Here is an 18,372-nt window from a genome sequence, read left to right on the forward strand (position 1 = left end):
TGAACCTTATGTTCCAATAGTGGTTGACGACAAGGAGTTCGGGGACGATACATAATTCTTTAAAGGTCTTATTACCTAGTAAATCTTCTATTTCTTGTTTTGATTAGAAGAATAACTAGAGTTTGGAATAGCAATTATTATGATTACACATAGCTATGTCCAACGTTTTCATCTTCATGTTTTTAGATTTATTGGTTTAAATTCTAAATTTGTTTGGAAGATGATTTTTGCAGTATTAATATTTATGGTTTTATATATTGCAATATTGTTATGGGATATGTATGTTTGCGCCCGTGAACTTGATTGTACCATACTTTGTTAAAAGTAAAGTCGTTCGTGAGTTGATATGTATTGATGAAAGAATGAATTGACTTTTGACAAATACAAAATTTAAGCCTATTATGTCAATTTTTGATGGAATATAGGTTAAAATCTTTTGTGTTCAAGGATTATTTCTATTGGATGTCATTGTGAAAATGTTCATGGAAAATAGAATGAGTCCTTGTTTATTCCGCAGTATTGATCTTCCTGATCCATATTTTTGTGTACATACTGTGTTGTTCCATAAGGTGTCTTATGTTGAGCTCTATCGACTGAGTCATTGTTTTGGTATGGTTGTTGCTCCATGAGATACTTTGTGTCGAGCATGACCAATTAAATTGATTACTTTTGTAATTAGTTTGGTTGTGTATTTCGATTAGATTAATTATAGGTTTTCTTGTGATTAATCTAATTGAGTGTTTTTAAGTCTCCATAAGTTTACTTGTGTTGAGCATTTCCGATTAAGTTAATCATGGGTTCTCTTATGATTAATTTAATTGATTTTTTTGGATTCAAATTCATATTTGTATGTAATTTCTTATGTCCAAAGAAATCCTTATTTTCTTTTTGAAATTAAGGTCGCTCTTGTTGTTCTTTCGGGAATGACATTTTATGGGGGAGAGTTCTTAATTGAACTTGTGCTTAATTGCCAAATCTTTATGGGGAGTGCGGATGTGGAATATTTTAGGGGTTATCTTGTATCTTAATAAACTCCTTTATGAATGCATTTAGCTTCGGCGTTATGATTGCATCTAAATAAGATGATATATGCTTTCTTTTGGTCATGAAATGTCTCGGAAATTTCATTAGGATCCCGTTCTTGTACCTTTGCCAATTTTATTGACAAAAAGGGGGAGAATTAATATGTAGTTCACACTACAAATACATATGGTTTTCGGATCATTATGTAAGGGGGAGTGGTTTCCATGTGAGATGGAGTATTGACTAAGGGGGAGTGACATATTACCATAGTATTGTTGTTAAAGTTTTGATACAATTGAACTTTGACGCTGTGTAATGATACTATGACATTGTATAACAATGATTGAGAACTCTTGTTTTCTCGTTGTTATAGCTACGGATTTTCAACAACGGTGATGCTAAACTTACAACCTTTGGGATCATTGGAGTACTTGGAAGTGACGAAGATTTCAAGTAATGTTGAAGATTAGGCATGTGGAATAGGAGCTACAAAAGTTTATTTATATATTTTTTGTATTCCATATGTATTGATAGTTTTGTCAATAAAATTGAAAAGGGGGAGATTGTTAGAGCATTGCTCGGTCGAACTCGCATGCGTTGCTATCTCAAGCATGTTTGTCAATGTTAGTGATCAAAACTATAAGTCTTGATTTCTAGTATACTATAGCTAAGGTCTCGGACTAGGATAGAAAGTGTAGTTGAGCTCAAGAACTTCATGGCAATCATCAAACAAGACGAAGGACTACTCAAGGAACTTGTGGATATTCATCGACTAAAAGGTATGTGGAGACTTGAACTTATCTATCACTCAAAAGTCTATTTATCTCTTATCTTGAGACAAAAGTCATTTTGCTGTATAGACTTAGATTATACACATTTGGTATTTCGAGCCGAGTTTACCTCGCCTATATATTTCTCGAAATATGTGTTGGTAAGGCCAAGTTCATCTTTACCTAGTGACGAAAGTCATGTTATGTTTCAATCACTTTGAAAATTGCTCTGACAAAAAATGGTTTGTGAATAACAACTATATAACGTCCTATGAGAATGTTTCAATGATTGAAATGAGAGTTTAGACTATATAACCATTTAGAGGATATAAGCATTATTGTGGAAACAGATATATATATAAGTCCTTATTGCTTGAACCGAAGTTTGCGAACTTTGTTGATCAAGTGAACCAGAGTAGTGCATGAGCTAAGCCCGCGAACCCAGTCCGTGAACTGGCGAAGTTCTCAAACCCGAGAATTTATGCTGGAGTTTGTGAACTCCATCCGGGAAGTTAAGTCTGCGAACCCAGTCCGCGAACTTGAGTAGGTTATGTCTAAAAACGATGTTTAGTGAACTTATCTTTATAAACTAAGGAATGCAATTACAAACCGTGGCTATAGAGTTCATGAACCGATTCATGTGAATCAAATCGTTTTTGCTACAATTGTGTCTTGTGTAGTACATAAGATTTCTTTGTAATTGAACAACTCTCTAACTAGTTCATTTGAGTCATTTGAACTAGTTATGGGGAAGAAGAGTATGGTTGATATGAAAGTGATCATATGGCTAACCATTTGGTTAACCATTGTTGAACCAGCTAATGTACAAGTTTGGGTACGGTTACACAAGCCTAGAAACGTGCATTTCATTTGTGTATAACAAGCTATGTTTTCGATCTAACGGTTGATAAATATTAGCTTGAATCTAATCAGGTTTTCATCTAACGGTGAATATTGAATGCTTTGTTACCAAGCTAACATTGATTTCAAACCCGGATTTGAAAGACTATATAAGGGAGAACTCTAGAAACTGGGAAACCTAATCCCCACACATTCTGTATGATACTAGTTGTGCTAAGCTAGAGTCGATTCTCCTTTAACCTTTGGTTTCTTCTTCTAAACCAGGTTAACGACTTAAAGACTTCATTGGGATTGTGAAGCCAGACCGATACTACTTTTCTTGTAGTCGTGTGATATGATCTTGCTGTTTCTATCGTACGAGTACAATTGTAATAATTGGCTTGAGATTTCTATCTCCGATTGGCAAGATTAAAATTAATCACAAACATTTTCGTCTCATCGTTTGGGATTCCATAATATCTTTTTTCGCTGCGTCGATTGAGACTATTGTGAGGTGATTGATAATACTAGTCTGTTCTTCGGGAATATAAGTCCGGATTATCAATTGGTTCCTGTACACCTTGATTTATCAAAAGACGGAACAAAACTTGTAGGTATATTCGTGGGAGACGTATTTATCTATTATCGTAGACTTTTCTGTGTGATACATATTTGTTTATTAAAGTCTTCGACTTTGGGTCGTAGCAACTCTTAGTTGTGGGTGAAATCAGTTAAGGGAATCAAGTACGCAGCATCCTGCTGGGATCAGAGACGTAGGAGCATAAATGTACCTTGGATCAGTGTGAGATTGGTTGGGGTTCAACTACAGTCCAGACCGAAGTTAGTTTGGAGTAGGCTAGTGTATGTAGCGGCTTAATACAGTGTGTGTTCAATTTGGACTAGGTCCCGGGGTTTTTTCTGCATTTGCGGTTTCCTCGTTAACAAAATTTTGGTGTTTGTGTTATTTCTTTTCCGCATTATATTTGTTTATATAATTAAAATAATACAGGTTGTGCGTTGTTCAATCAATTGGAATATCCGACCTTTTGGTTGTTGATTTAAGTTGATTGACACTTGGATATTAGTCTTTGGTACCATCCAAGTTATCTCTCTTTGATAAAGACTCGCAGATTTCTATTTGCTTGAGTATAGATCAAATCGAAAGATTGAGATATAAACTCTTTGATATACTTTTCTATTGATTGTGTCTAACTATCTAGTTGATTCTCTAGAAAGTATATTGGCGTTTTTCCATACAGATTGCTAAGCTAAATATTGGGTGTGGTTGTTAGATCCCGCATTTTCAGGCAAGACCATGTTTTTCATTAGGAGGTCCCGTTTACTTACGAGACGGATCCCTACTCTTGTTGGGCGATTGTCTCGGGTGTCTAAATCGGTAGAAAATTTATCTGCTCACTAAAAGTTGCATCATCAACTTCCTTTGATCTATCACTTTCTTTGTCTCCTTTCAACTGCATGTATTAAATTCTCGTTTTCTAGTATTTGATGTTTGCTTTGGTTAGCTTTTATCGATGATTTGATTTAATTTCGACTTTCTATAGACGTTTATTTTTCTCATCTTATCCTTTGTTTTATCCATGAATAGAAGGTGTTGCTAGGTGGATTTGGTCTTCAGCCACTCAAAGGTCCATTAAAACGTTGGTCTCATTCTGCAAAAGGTTGTCAGTCTTATTTAATTGTAAGGTTGAATCACTTTGAAAACAAAATGAACGACAAAAATTGCAATCAACTGAAAGCACAGAGTGATTTCAGTCATCTGAATAAAGCTAGGGATGATCATCAAGGTATGATAAGTGGAAGAACTATTCTGAATTCACAAAAAAGTGGCAAAAAAATTACATGCAGTACAACTATAAATTTGAAATGGTTCTGGCTCATGACATTTATAAGCTTCAACTAATGGCTTTCTTCTCCTTACTCTGAAATGGAAAGAAATTACAATTACAGTGATATATCTGATATTATAGGAAAAATTCAATCCACAAATTTAAGTGAAGGAGAGGAAATAAGAAGAGTGATAAGATACCCAAAAATTAGGTTAGGAATAAGTATTAAGAAATGGGAGAAAAGCTTAATTGGCAAGGTCATCAGTAAGTCTGTGATGTCAATTGGCAAAGATGAACTTGAAGCAACTCTGGCTTGGGGGCATGGTCATTTTCAGATTCTACAGAAGGAAAAGAACATCTTCACTTTCAAATTTGAAGACTGGAGAGAGTACAATGACATTCTAGTTGGTGGTCCATGGAACCTGGATGAACATTTAATTGTTCTGCTAGAATGGATGGAACCCATCAATGGATCATAGAAAGATGAACTTTGATATCCAACAATACTGGTTGGACATCAAAAAGCTGTCGCCGGAATTCTTAAATCCTGAAGTACCTTAACACATAGTTAGTATTGTGGGGAAGGTCTTAAAGATGTAACCAGAAGATGGGAATCCTATAGATACTAATCAAGTGTTCTTCTTGAATTTAACATTTCCAATCCTATGCTTAGAGGTATTTAACCGAAAATGCTGTAAAATACACCCAATGGATTTTTATTTATTTTCAGAGGCAGCCAAGAAAATTATGCCCAACATGTCTTATAGCTAAACATAATGAAAATGAATGTACGGATAAATCTTCTCATGTCCAAATCAGAGGGAGTATATGTTGGAATCAATTGTCGAATTATGCCTGCACAACACATAAATCACACACGAAATAAAGAACGTTATGGCTGAGTCACGGACTAAGCCGCTTTCTTTAAGACGTTTCGCGGCTCTGCCCAAGATTGTACAAGCAGTTCTTCAATTGTGCGTCGTCCCCAGGATAAAACAGTCGAGATCAATCTCTTACACAATCGTTCTTGCACGTTCAGAGGATGTGAAACTTCTACACTTCATTCTTGCTCAGAAACTCATTTAGAAAAATAAGAGATGTTCACAAACTTATTTTTCTTTCTCACAAAAATCCATTTTTCTGTAAAACTCAAGAAACATAAATGAAAACTCTCTATAATAAAAAAGATCCTAAAACTCTTCTTCTTCTAATTTTGTTTTTCCAACCAAAATTCTGATTTATACTCAAGAGTTTCAAAACATTTAAGTGCTATATGAAAATGTTATTATGGTGGAGTTAACACCATTAAAACCACAAATATATAACGGTCAAATTTAATGAAAAATTAATTTTTCTTTTATGGAAAACATTATTAAGATATTAATTAACATCATTAACTCATTCAAGAAAAAACGGTTTTTGATATTAACTCAAAACAAATTTATTCTTTAAGAGAGAGAATAATTATCACATTTAAACCATTTAAATGAGACACTAATTTTCGGAAATCAATAATGTTTTTAAACATATATTCCCAAAAATCCCCCACTTATATTTTTCAAAACATTGAGCAAGAACTTATAGAATTGTGCATAAGCAAAGGTGTCTCACGACTTGAACCTTTACGTAGTGTTAATAAGCTCTCTTATGTCGACTTGAACTCTAGGAGATAAAATATTACTGAACACACACGACTATAATAGTGTAAAGTCTAAATCCAACACATTATGTCGATGTGCTTGTATCCCAGTTTAATGAATGATCTAGAGAACTGCCCATATTCTCATAGAAAGCGGCCACACTTTCACATTCATATAGGTGAGTTTATCAAGAGTACTCCTGAAAGTACCCCACTCTAAATAGAGATATAAACATAATTAAGAGTTTAAAATTAAAATTAAACTCAACCTTTTACTCGCTTCAGGATGTCATGCCGTGGGATGAATTCTTCAAAAGCATGATTTTCGCATCTCCATATCATTTATGACTTCGTCTAGTCCTTTTGAACCTATTTCTAGGTTGGGTATCCATCATAGATGACTCAATCTCAATGGGCATAAACCTCATCCCTAAGATATATTCACATCTTCTTATCAATCCTTTCGTCAAAGGACTAATGAAAGCTCTTTCCAGACACTATATAATCCATTGTCATAACATCAACTCTTGTAGTTTTCATAACATTCTCAATTCTTGCAATAGTCGCGGTACTATCACATTAGATTAATATGTATTTTCCTCTATCCACTATAAAGGATCGAATCACCCCATCCCTTAAAGGATTCAACTGAAAGGATGTCCAATCAGCTTCGTAACATCCTTAAAGGATTGCGGTAACATTTTATATAGTGTATTTGTAGGCGTAAGATGTGTTTGAAACATCTCATAACCTTCTCAATATTTTACCAATTTTTTCCATTCTAGGATTGGTAAATCTGATTATAAAACCCCCACTATGGAAGCAATATATTACACTCCCACTACAAAAAATATATATATATTCAATCACGTAGCAAAGAAACATACTAAGCTACCATACTCATATCTAGTGCCATCACACTTAATCTCAAAAACATTGGCACTAAATCAAATGAATGAAAACTACTTTACAGTCAGACTATAGATATTTCTATCTCTTCTAAAATTCTATTTTCATCGAAATGAAATAGATTCAAAGAAGGAAAAAATCCATTTCAAAAACATATACATCTTCACTCAAGTCTTTCATGTGAAATTATAAACTACGCATATTTTCAATTTCATTTTCATCCTATAAGTTAAAATTCAACAAATCAACTATGCATACAAAACAAAGAGTATTGTGCATTTCACTTTCATCAATTCTGAAATCATTCGAATGAATCATAGATTATTTTAAAGTTGTTTTCTAATATAAATGATAACTTATCTAACTTATATGCTTTCTTTTATTGTAGAAACTACAAAGTCTTCCATTCTTGGTTTACATAGATTCTCATCTTTAACTTGCACAAAAAGTATATATTTCTACTTATGACTATAGAAAATCATATATCGTAGAAACAACATCAACAAAACAAGCATGTAAGTTAATTTAGAGTCATGAATGCAAGTGTCAACAATTTTCTGTTTGCTTGTCTAAAGATAATAGGTTCACAAATTTATTTTCCAAAGATTAAATTTTTAAAGAACAAAGTTATTTTCTATGAGAAGTTATCTTTCAAATTATAAGCAACAAAATATTCATGACTGAAATTTAGTCTCACTATATATGCTTTTCTAGGTTCATTGTTAGTGAATTACTTGTCACCTTCATTTTTCTAGTTCCTCCAATTCAAATCAAATATGTTAAAACATAGGATATGGAACCCCCACTATTGTTTGACTCAAACAAGAATTTAAAACAATATCAAAAGACTCCAAAAATTGTGAAAAACTAATGAACCAATGATTTAAACCCAAAACGTTTTACACAATATAATGAATAGAAATTCAAACAATTTTTGTGAAAACAACATTGCCTAATTCACTACTCAAAAGATCATATTTGATATCAAGACAAGTTACTCGAAGCATCTTTATAAAATTCTCATTTTATTTCATCCAATATCATGGAAAGTTGCGTAAGATTTAAAAGTGTACATGCTTTTATGAGTTAGGTAAGATTACATACATGTTACTCAAAAAGTTCACCAAGTTTATAAGAAAATATAACATGTTCACATTCGTTACTAACTCAATAATTTCTTAAAAGCATGACAAAATCTCATATTTCAAATATTTAAAATTCAAGTCATGTTATGATAAAATTGTAATACAGTATTTAAACATTTTATCCATAACATATTATTTGTAGTAGTGCAATGATCAAATTCAACAAATTTCTATTATCAATCTTGTTTATAACAAGATATGAGGAAAATAAATTCTCGCTCATTTCGGAAGTATGAAATATTTAACAAGATTGTTCTACCCAAAGTAAACTTTGAGATCGTACCAAGACCGAAAGTCCTAGTGATGTGAGTAGATCGTACCACCACTTTTTTCAAACAATTTGGTTCAAACTTTGAACCATAACCTATCAAAACAAATATGGTGTAAACCAATATATACCAACCTCTCACCGTATCCATAATTCACATTAACTTAGCTGAAAAGCGTTGTTAATAACATTTGATATCCTTACAATTCCGTGCAAGAATAGCAAATAACTTCATAAACAATAGTATGTTCATTTCTTGGTGAGAGTTCGTATTCACATTTGTTTTGAATAGGTTTCTAATTCTTTCGGTTTTGGTTCCATATCAAATTCTATCTCATAAGTTCCAAACTTATATGAGTCACACGTTTATTGTCATACACAATAATTCTCAGTATCTTGTTTCCCAAAATTTTATTCTAAGAACAATCAATTTATTCAATTTAGAATGTCATTATTTGATCACTACAATAACTACAAATAGTTCATCAACCATACCTCAATTGCTTTTAAAGCTCAATTGGTTATAAACCATTGTCCACTCTTTGCATACCAACAAAGAAATCAGCAACCCCATTGCTCCACAAATCGATTAATCTCCCGCAATTTTATTTCATTGGAAAATAAAAATTTGCTCAAGTAAGTGAATTTTCACCTGTTACAATCATTTAGATGTAAGCATTTGTAACTGAAAATAAGTAAGGTATGTATTTACATAATTACTTGAAAATCAAAGAAAATATAGTACTCCAAGTTTCTCTTGAGTGTCAAATAAAGATTCAAAATTATATAGTTATAACATCATATATTTATAACTCTCTATCAAGCATTTTATCAAACATATGTGGTGCACTAGTTTGATTGCTAACAATAATTTTCCTTTTCATTACCAATTCAAGAGTACGAAATACTAGAATCAAAACACGATTTTTAAAGTAATTTCTTACATCTGTAATCTCTAATCTCAAGTATCATATATGTCTTATATTTTTGAAAAAAATACACGACGATTTTGAAATCACTACATCTCTCAAACTAAAAATCCAAATAGAAAATTTCAAAAAGAGTTTTGAAGATAAGTTCCTTATCTACAAGTTTCATATTATACACAAATCCAAAATATCAACACAAAGATCATAAAAACGAATTCAACAAGGACTAAATTTCTGCTCGTCAGAAATTTTCAGCAACGTTGTGCAGTTTTCTATAATACTTTAAAAATATTTTTAGGACTCCAAAAATTCTGAAATTATACATGGATGACCCTCACGATGTCTAATATATCAGGTTAAAACTTGTAGACCCAATTCATTTCCATATAGGAGATAAAAATACATCTCTACGACATGTTAAAAACATTCGTTTCACATCAACAATATTTTTCTATGTTAGATATTCATGATAAAAATATTATCCATGTTACAATCCTAATCCATCAAAATCAGACATAAACTTTAACTCTAGGTATCAGGTTACCTAAAATTTCAAGCATCATTTTCAATTGTCAAAGAAAAATTATACAAAACGAAATAAAACAAAACAATGATACTTATCGCGTTTTAGCAATCGTTTTTCTTTTGATTTCCATGGCAGAAGAAACGTCTTAAAATTGTTGGAATCAATTGCCGAATTATGCCTACACAACAAATAAATCAAACACGAAACAAATAACGTTATGGATGAGTCGCGAACTACGTCGCTTTCTTTAAGACGTTTCGCGGCTCTGCCCAAGATTGTACAAGCAGTTCTTCAATTGTGCGTCGTCCCCAGGATAAAACAGTCGAGATCAATCTCTTACACAATCGTTGTTGCACGTTCAGAGGATGTGAAACTTCTACACTTCATTCTTGCTCAGAAACTCATTTAGAAAAATAAGAGATGTTCACACACTTATTTTTCTTTCTCACAAAAATCCATTTTTCTGTAAAACTCAAGAAACATAAAGGAAAACTCTCTATAATAAAAAGGATCCTAAAACTCTTCTTCTTCTTCTTCTAATTTTGTTTTTTCCAACCAAAATTCTGATTTGTACTCAAGAATTTCAAAACATTTAAGTGCTATATGAAAATGTTATTATGGTGGAGTTAACACCATTAAAACCACAATTATATAACGGTCAAATTTAATGAAAAATTAATTTTTCTTTTATGGAAAACATTATTAAGATGTTAATTAACATCATTAACTCATTCAAGAAAAAACGGTTTTTGATATTAACTCAAAACAAATTTATTCTTTAAGAGAGAGAATAATTATCACATTTAAACCATTTAAATGAGACACTAATTTTTGGAAATCAATAATGTTTTTAAAACATATATTCCCAACAATATAACTATTAAATTTGGTGAAGATTATGGGGAAGTACCTGACCCAAGAGAAAATAATCCCATGTTTGCTTCTGGAGAAAAAATAATGATTTCTCCAAAGAAAACTAACAGAAGGAAAAATAGTACCAAGAAAGCTTTTGTTATTCCATAAGATGACCATAAAGTATCCACTTTCTACTCATATGTTGCGGTGCTGAATGTTCAACTGCAAGAAAAGGGAAGAGAAGCAGAAATTATGAACAGTCGGAGCAAGAAAGTAATCATGGAGAAGATGAGGGGATGGAAAATCAACAAAACACGGAGTATCAACAACAAGATATGAAAGATCAAAGTGGGGTAGCAGAAAATTACTGTACTGAACAACCAGCTGACATTGACTGGGACAATTATGCTCAAAATTATAATTTAAGGGACCCGGGAGGTTGGCAGGAAGATCTGGGATGTCTTCTGTCTTCTATGATTTTATCTCAGTTTTTAATACAACTTTTTATATATTTTTGCAATGAAGTCCTTTTTTGCATATAACTTGTTTATCTTCCCATATATTTCATCTTAAGTATCTTCATAAAATCATGCATATAGATATGAAAATCCTTGCATGGAATATTCAAGGTTTAGGAAACTCAAATACTAGGAATCGTCTTAAAGATTGCATAAAAAATTATAATCCCGATATCTGCTTTCTTTCCGAAACCATGAACAAAGTAGATTAAGCTTATAAATATGTCTACAACTTAGGCTACCTAAATATTCAGTGTCAAAATCCTATGGGTAAATCAGGAAGGCTAGTGGTGCTTTCAAGGTTTTAAAAAGCGAAAAGGTGGGGCGAAGCGCTCTCATACCAAAGCGTAAAGCTCTGCGAAAGCGAAAGAGAGCTTTTTGAAATATATAATACTATACAAAAATAAGAAGTTATCAACCTAGTAAAAGAAAACTACGAAGTTCAGACATAATGAAAAGGAAAATTATACTAACTAAGCATATGGCATACTGATATTGCATATTCTACCCAAGATCTATTTAAATATACTAGCCACGAAGGTCTGCATCATTCATATCATCATGTAAATAGTCATCGTCATCATGATCACCATGCCCTATAAATTAGGTTTATTAGTATTTATTTAGAAAACGTGAAATAAGCCCTACTTGGCTTCAAAGGCCGACTTTTCACTTTCTAATATAAACCAATTCGTAAACCGGCGCTTTAGAAGCGCCTAGGACCTGAAGCGCAAAAAAGCGCCTTAAAGCGCATTCCACAAACGCCTTTTTAAACCATGGGTGCTTTAGAAAGATGGTATTGGTGTTAAATTACAGGAAGTGAATGAGAACATGATGCATTTGGAAATTTTTGCTAGTGATCATAGAGCATGGTTTCTCACTTGCATTTATGGGTCCACGAATAAAGATATAAGGAAAATTCAATGGGAAAGGATTCAGAAGTTGGGAGGAAATATCAGTAAACCTTGGGTCATTTTAGGAGATTTGAACATCGCCTTGTTTTCATCAGACAGAAGTAGTTTCTCCATTCATCCAGCTAAGTCCTACAAATTAGTTCTTCATATATCCCTTTTACAGGCTCACCATTTACCTGGTCAAATAAAAGAAAAGATCATAAAATGGTCAGATGAAGAATTGACAGGGTTCTTGCAAACCCAAGCTGGTTTCAAACAATCAATCAATTTATCATTCATAAACTTTTTCCTTTTGGGTCTGACCATGCCCTTATCCTTCTTCAAACACATAAAAAAATCCTATCATTCCCAAAACCAAATAGATTCTATGAAGTTTGGCTATCAAATCCTATTTGTAAAGAAACAATAAACAAAAGCTGGAATGATGAAAAGTTACTAGGAAAGGGCTAATGGAAAGAAGCTGCAAAATACTTCTGAAGAGATGGAAATATGGAACAAATTTTATTTGGGCATGTGAATACTCAGATAAGAAATACACAGAAGTTACTTCACCAATCTAAAAACAAAAATTCTCAAGAGGAAGAAGAAATCAAAAAGTTAGAAGGTACTCTTCAAGGATAGTACAAGAAAAGAAATCAGATAACATATCAGCAATCAAGAGAGAAGGTTCTTACTAATAAAAATAGAAATTCAAAAATGTCTCATGCCATGGAAAACTACAGAAAGAAGGGGAATCATATTGATAGTCTTCAAAACAACAATGTGCAATGGGTTGGAACAAGGGGTGAACTTCAACAGATACCTAATGAGCATTTTTCTTCAATCACAACTACCTCAAATCCAAGTCTGAATCAAGATCATTTTAAATTAATGGAGCCATGTATCGCAGAAGAAGATAATACTATGCTTACTAAGATGCCTTCAATAGAAGAAATAAAAAAATGCAGTTTGTCAGATAAGGGCTTGTGCAACATTGGGGCCATATGGTTTCACCAGGGCCAGATGGTTTTCAAGTGGGTTTCTATCAGCAAAACTGGGATCTGGTAGGAGGAGATGTTGCAAAATTAGTTCAGGATTTTTCCAAAACATGCTCTTTTCCATCTCAAATCAATGAAACCTACCAAGTTCTATTACCAAAAACAGAATCTCCTACGAAACCACAAGATTTCAGATCCATTATTAGTTTATGCAATATTTATTACAAGATTATCACAAAACTTCTTGCTTCAAGATTAAAGCTTATTCTTTCAAAAAATTATTTCACCTTGGCAAGATGCTTTTGTTCCAGGGAGAAAAATTCATGACAACATAATCATTGCTCATGAGATGGTGGAATATATAAAGAAAACTAAAGTTTTTACTGGAGTAATAGGAATGAAGTTAAATATGGCAAAGGCTTTTGATTGCATGGAATGGAATTTTCTAATTAAAATCTTAAACAGTTTGGGTTTGATTCTTAATGGTGCAATATGATTCATACATGCATCAGTACATCGAAAATATTTCTCATGTTAAATGGTTATCCCCTTCAGCCTTTTACTCCAACAAGAGGGATTCGAAAAAGGAGATTTGATTTCGCCATATCTATTCATATAGGAAATGAAAGGTTTTAGAAGACTTCTTACCAATGCAGCAGAGAAGAAGATGATAGAACCTGTCAAGCCAGCCATAAAGAGTTCTGATATCACTCACTTTTCTTCGCATACGACTGTTTACTGTTCAAAAAAGCTTCAGGTAATTCCATCATGAATTTGAAGAGTATCATCCATAAGCTTACTTCTTCCTCTGGCCATATGGTAAACCTAGCAAAACCAAGTATCTTCTTCAATAAACATTTAAGTGATGCAGCTTGTGAAGATATATCTTGCATGCTACAGATGAAGCAAATACAGCTAAATGAGAAATATGTGGGGGTAGATCTTTTCCCCTCTAGAAATAAAGAAAAGTGTTTTGAAGTTCCAATTGATAAAATGAAATTTTATCTGCAAAAGTGGCAAGGAAAATTAGTTAATTCAGTTGGAAGAGCTGCACAAATTCAATCTACATTTGGTTCAGTGGTTCAACATCAGTTGAGCATATTATCCATGCCAAAAAGCTCTTGTATCCAGATGAATAATATTCAAAGAAACAACTTCTGGAATAAACATGAGGCTAAAGGTTTTTTTTCCAAAAACTTGGAAATCTGTCTGTAAATCAAAAAGACAAGGAGGTTTGGGGTTTAAAGATTCTGCAAAATTCAATTTAGCTCTTTTAACAAAGCTGGCATGGAGAATGTTAAATGAGAAAGAGTCTTAATGGGTGAAGGTTTTACAGGCAAAACATTTTTTGAAGTAAGGATCCTGTGACAGATAATCTTAATCAAGGAAATGGGATCCGGCAGAGTACCAGAAAAGGCTTAGAGGTTGTTAAAAAAAATTACAAATGAAAAATAGGTCATGAATTTGAGGTTAAGGTCTTCTTTCACAATTGGATTCCAAATTTTAGTTCGAAAGCTTTTAAGAATCAGAAAATAGGGGTAAACAAATATCTAAAGGTGAAGGATTTAATTGACAAGGATACTAGCAATTGGAATCTACACAAGTTACATCAATATTTCAATCAGGATCAAATAGCTCAAATTCTCACAATCTGAATAAACCTAAAGCAAAAGGATAAATTAAGATGGACATTGAATATGTATGGCCTAGCTATTCACAACAAAGTATATGAATGAAGAACTCACAAAATCAAAAAGGATTTAGGAAGTCAAGCTTCTTCTCAGTTATCTGAAAAAAGGTAGTTAAATTTATGGCACACTAATCTTCCACATAAAATTCAATAATTTATATGGAAGTGTAGTTAAAATATCTTACCAGTGAATGAAAGAATGAGAAGATTCATTAAAGATATAGACACTACTTGCCTTATATGCAATGAATAAAGGGAATCAGCTACTCACTTATTGATGAAATGTAATTATGTAGAAATAGTTTGGTTTGGAGTTTCTTCGGCTCTGCAAAACTCTGCGACAAGACAGGGTGATGTTTAGGAATGGATCAAAAGTTGGTTTGATTCTCCTTCAATTGGAGTTGAAAATCCGCATCTTCTTCATCTTGCTGTTGTGACTATGTGGCACCTGTAGAAATCAAGATGTGAAAGGGTTTCGATAACAAGAAAAATCACCATAGAAAATTAATTTCTCAAATTAGGGAATTATGTGTAGATTATGAGATTAAATCTCGCCTTCGTGAAAAATTTAGATTGAAGGGAAATTGGACAAAACCCCCATTAAATTGGATTTTTTTAATATAGATGCTTCAATGAAAACTAACAATAATCTTGCTAGTTTTACTTCGGTGATGCGTGATCATACATGAATCTTCTTGGGCGCAGTGGCATACTCAGGAAGAGCAATGAATATTAATCAGGCAGAGGCTATGGTGATGTTAAAAGCTCTGCAATGGGTGAAGGATTTAAATCTGTCTCAGGTCATAATAGAAGGAGATAATCAAGCTATGCTTTATGTTGTTACTGGTGATGTCACGAAGTTTCAATGGGAAGACCACAAAATCTGCTTTTAGAATGTCAAGAGTTTGTTAGAAGTATGTCTAGTTATATTGTTTCTTTTCAAAGAAGATCATGTAACCAAGCGGCAGATAAGCTCACTAAAGAAGCTAGAGTTAGTGTATGCATGTCGTATGTGCAACAAATTAATCAAGATATTTTCTGCTAATTACCTAGAAATATAGTGGTAGTAGGGATCGTTCTTATAGAGAGATGTGTAATTGATAGGTTATTTGTATCAGCAAAATAAAATAAATAACAAAGGGGGGATTGATTATAAGATAAATAAAAAGATAATAAGAAAGAAAAGAGATGATCAAGGAATCCTACCAAGCGTTAACATGATGAGAATACTTATCTATCTTCCGTTAGATCATTCATCACCAACTGTAGAATATCAGCTATGGAAGCTCTCCAATATCAGATTATATCTAACCGAACCACCAAATAGTAGTTCACTCAATGTGTAATCCAATCGAACGCTTTAGGATTTGTGAATTAGGTTAATCCAAGTAGCTAAACTCTTATCTCAAGGTTCACTTGCTGATGTTGTTTTCACTCGCAATTGCTCTACAAAATCCTTATGCAAGGTCTACTTTTGTAGAGAGTTATTCGACGATTACTTGTTTCCTAACTTCTACTAGCAATAGAACGATCAATAGATCAATCTAGCATGCACTCCAAATCAGCTTTAGAATCACTCATAAACCCAAGTTATGGTAAAAACAAACGATGATGATGAAAATTCTAAAAACATTTGTATTAATAATAAAGCTTCACGCTTAAAATATTGAGTTCATCCTTAATCAACAAAGTATTTAATTACTCATATTACAAAGAAGATGAAGAAGATGAATAATGGTGGTTCCCCTTAAAGGGGTAAACCCTAGGTTTAAGATGTAGAAATAAACCCTAGCTTGTGATGGATTGATTCGTATCTTATTTGAAAGGTATAATACCTATTTATATAGGTTTACAATGATTGGACTTCAAGTATCCTAATAGGTTCCGGAAACCGAACCTAAACTATTAAAGAAAGACCTACAAAATAGTTCGTAAACTTTGGCCTTCATGGTACACGTACCAGGTACGTGTACCCTCCTTTAAAAGTCTCCAGGAACTTTTTAGTATGAGTAACAAGTATGCATACCCTTACAGTTCACGAAATTCAGAGTTACGAGGGTACAGTACCCAGTACGCTTACCCTTCTGTCTTTGGTATTCGATAAACTTGTTTTTCCCGTAACTTCTTCGTCTGAACTCGAAATAACCTCATTCTTTTTGCATTCTATTTAAAATCAAATTATATTCAATATGATGATAAAAATTCCTGTATTTGAATGAGTTAAGATTGGTGTTTCTCCCATCTCTTGATTTTGAGAACTTTTGCTCCGTTTCGTCGCACTTCTTCTACTTCTCTTCTTAGACACTTTTGCTCCCATCTCTTATAATCGACTTAGGCACTTGGATACTTACAATACATCTCTTGTTAGATATTTTTAGTACTTTGTAGCTCATTTTTGGATGATTGACCTAATAGAAACAAATAAGAGAAAACAAGAGTAATAACAAGAATACATGCAAGAATTATAGATAAAACAAGTATGGAATGGACACTAAAATCATATGAATTATGCATTTATCAATTAGTATTAGGTATCAAACTTCGTGGGAATCCCCTCCTAGTTTGTTAGATAAAATCCTTAACATGGATCTCTTAGAGTTTAGCCTTTAGAGTCCGTTTGTTTTCCTCCTTTAGTCGAGGTTTCTTTGGGTCAAACTCTTGTACTTGGTTTGCGCTTTAATATATTCTCCCTTTGCTCAAAAAAAACAACAACCCAATTTTTCATTATTTATAAAATCCTCCAATTTGTTATATATGCATATTTGACGTGTGCCCAAATTTCTATATAACCAAGGGTGCCAATCTGATTCATGAAAAATACACGAACTTAACTTGGTACCCAACGTATCAAATATTAGGGGAGGGTACCTAGACCAAACAGTTGATCGTTAAAATCTGTTTTTGACCCAACTGTCTTTTAATTTTTATTTTGAAATCAATTTTCCATAATTATCCTTTTCGAAAAGTCTCATATGGTTAGAAAATAACATTGGAATTCTTAAAACGAAAAAACAGACAATCGTCTGAAAAACATACAGTCATCAAAGTTCTTAAAACAATTCATAATTTTATTTGGATCGGTGATTCAAAGCAAAAGAAGACAATGGTAGTTGCTTATGACAAAATCTATAGCTATATTAGTGAAGGTGGATTCGACATATCCAGATTGCGGGTGATCAATATGGCCATGCTTATGAAGTCATGGTGGAATATAAAGAATTCATATAAAACATGGGCTCATTTTCTTCGAGCAAAATTTCTCTAGGTTATTGGAGGTTTGATTGACTACAACATAAAGTCTCCCGTTACCTGGTATTCGGTGGATCTACAGTGAAGTTATAAATAACATTAGGTTTTTGATTGGTGATGAAATGCTCCTTTTTAGAGAATTTCTCTATTGAACCCACCAAACGTTCGTATGTCAAGTTCGGTTGTCATATTTTAGTTCCAAAACTCAAGGCTGCTTGATTAGATTACAAGAGTTAACTTCTTTAGGTTAGACTAGGAAGTCTATAAATGTTG

General features: G+C 32.8%; 1 long non-coding RNA gene across 1 annotated transcript; it reads right to left on the minus strand.

Moving 5' to 3' along the window:
* Positions 1-8,904: 8,904 nt before the first annotated feature.
* On the minus strand, positions 8,905-15,743 carry LOC113338674. Its single transcript, XR_003354816.1, has 4 exons — positions 15,122-15,743; positions 13,809-13,985; positions 12,234-12,359; positions 8,905-10,973 (listed from the first exon to the last, which is right to left on the minus strand). It is a non-coding gene; the product is annotated as an uncharacterized LOC113338674 (long non-coding RNA).
* Between the last annotated feature and the right edge of the window lie 2,629 nt (positions 15,744-18,372).

This window comes from Papaver somniferum, unplaced genomic scaffold (assembly GCF_003573695.1).
Source record: "Papaver somniferum cultivar HN1 unplaced genomic scaffold, ASM357369v1 unplaced-scaffold_19, whole genome shotgun sequence".
NCBI lineage: Eukaryota > Viridiplantae > Streptophyta > Magnoliopsida > Ranunculales > Papaveraceae > Papaver > Papaver somniferum.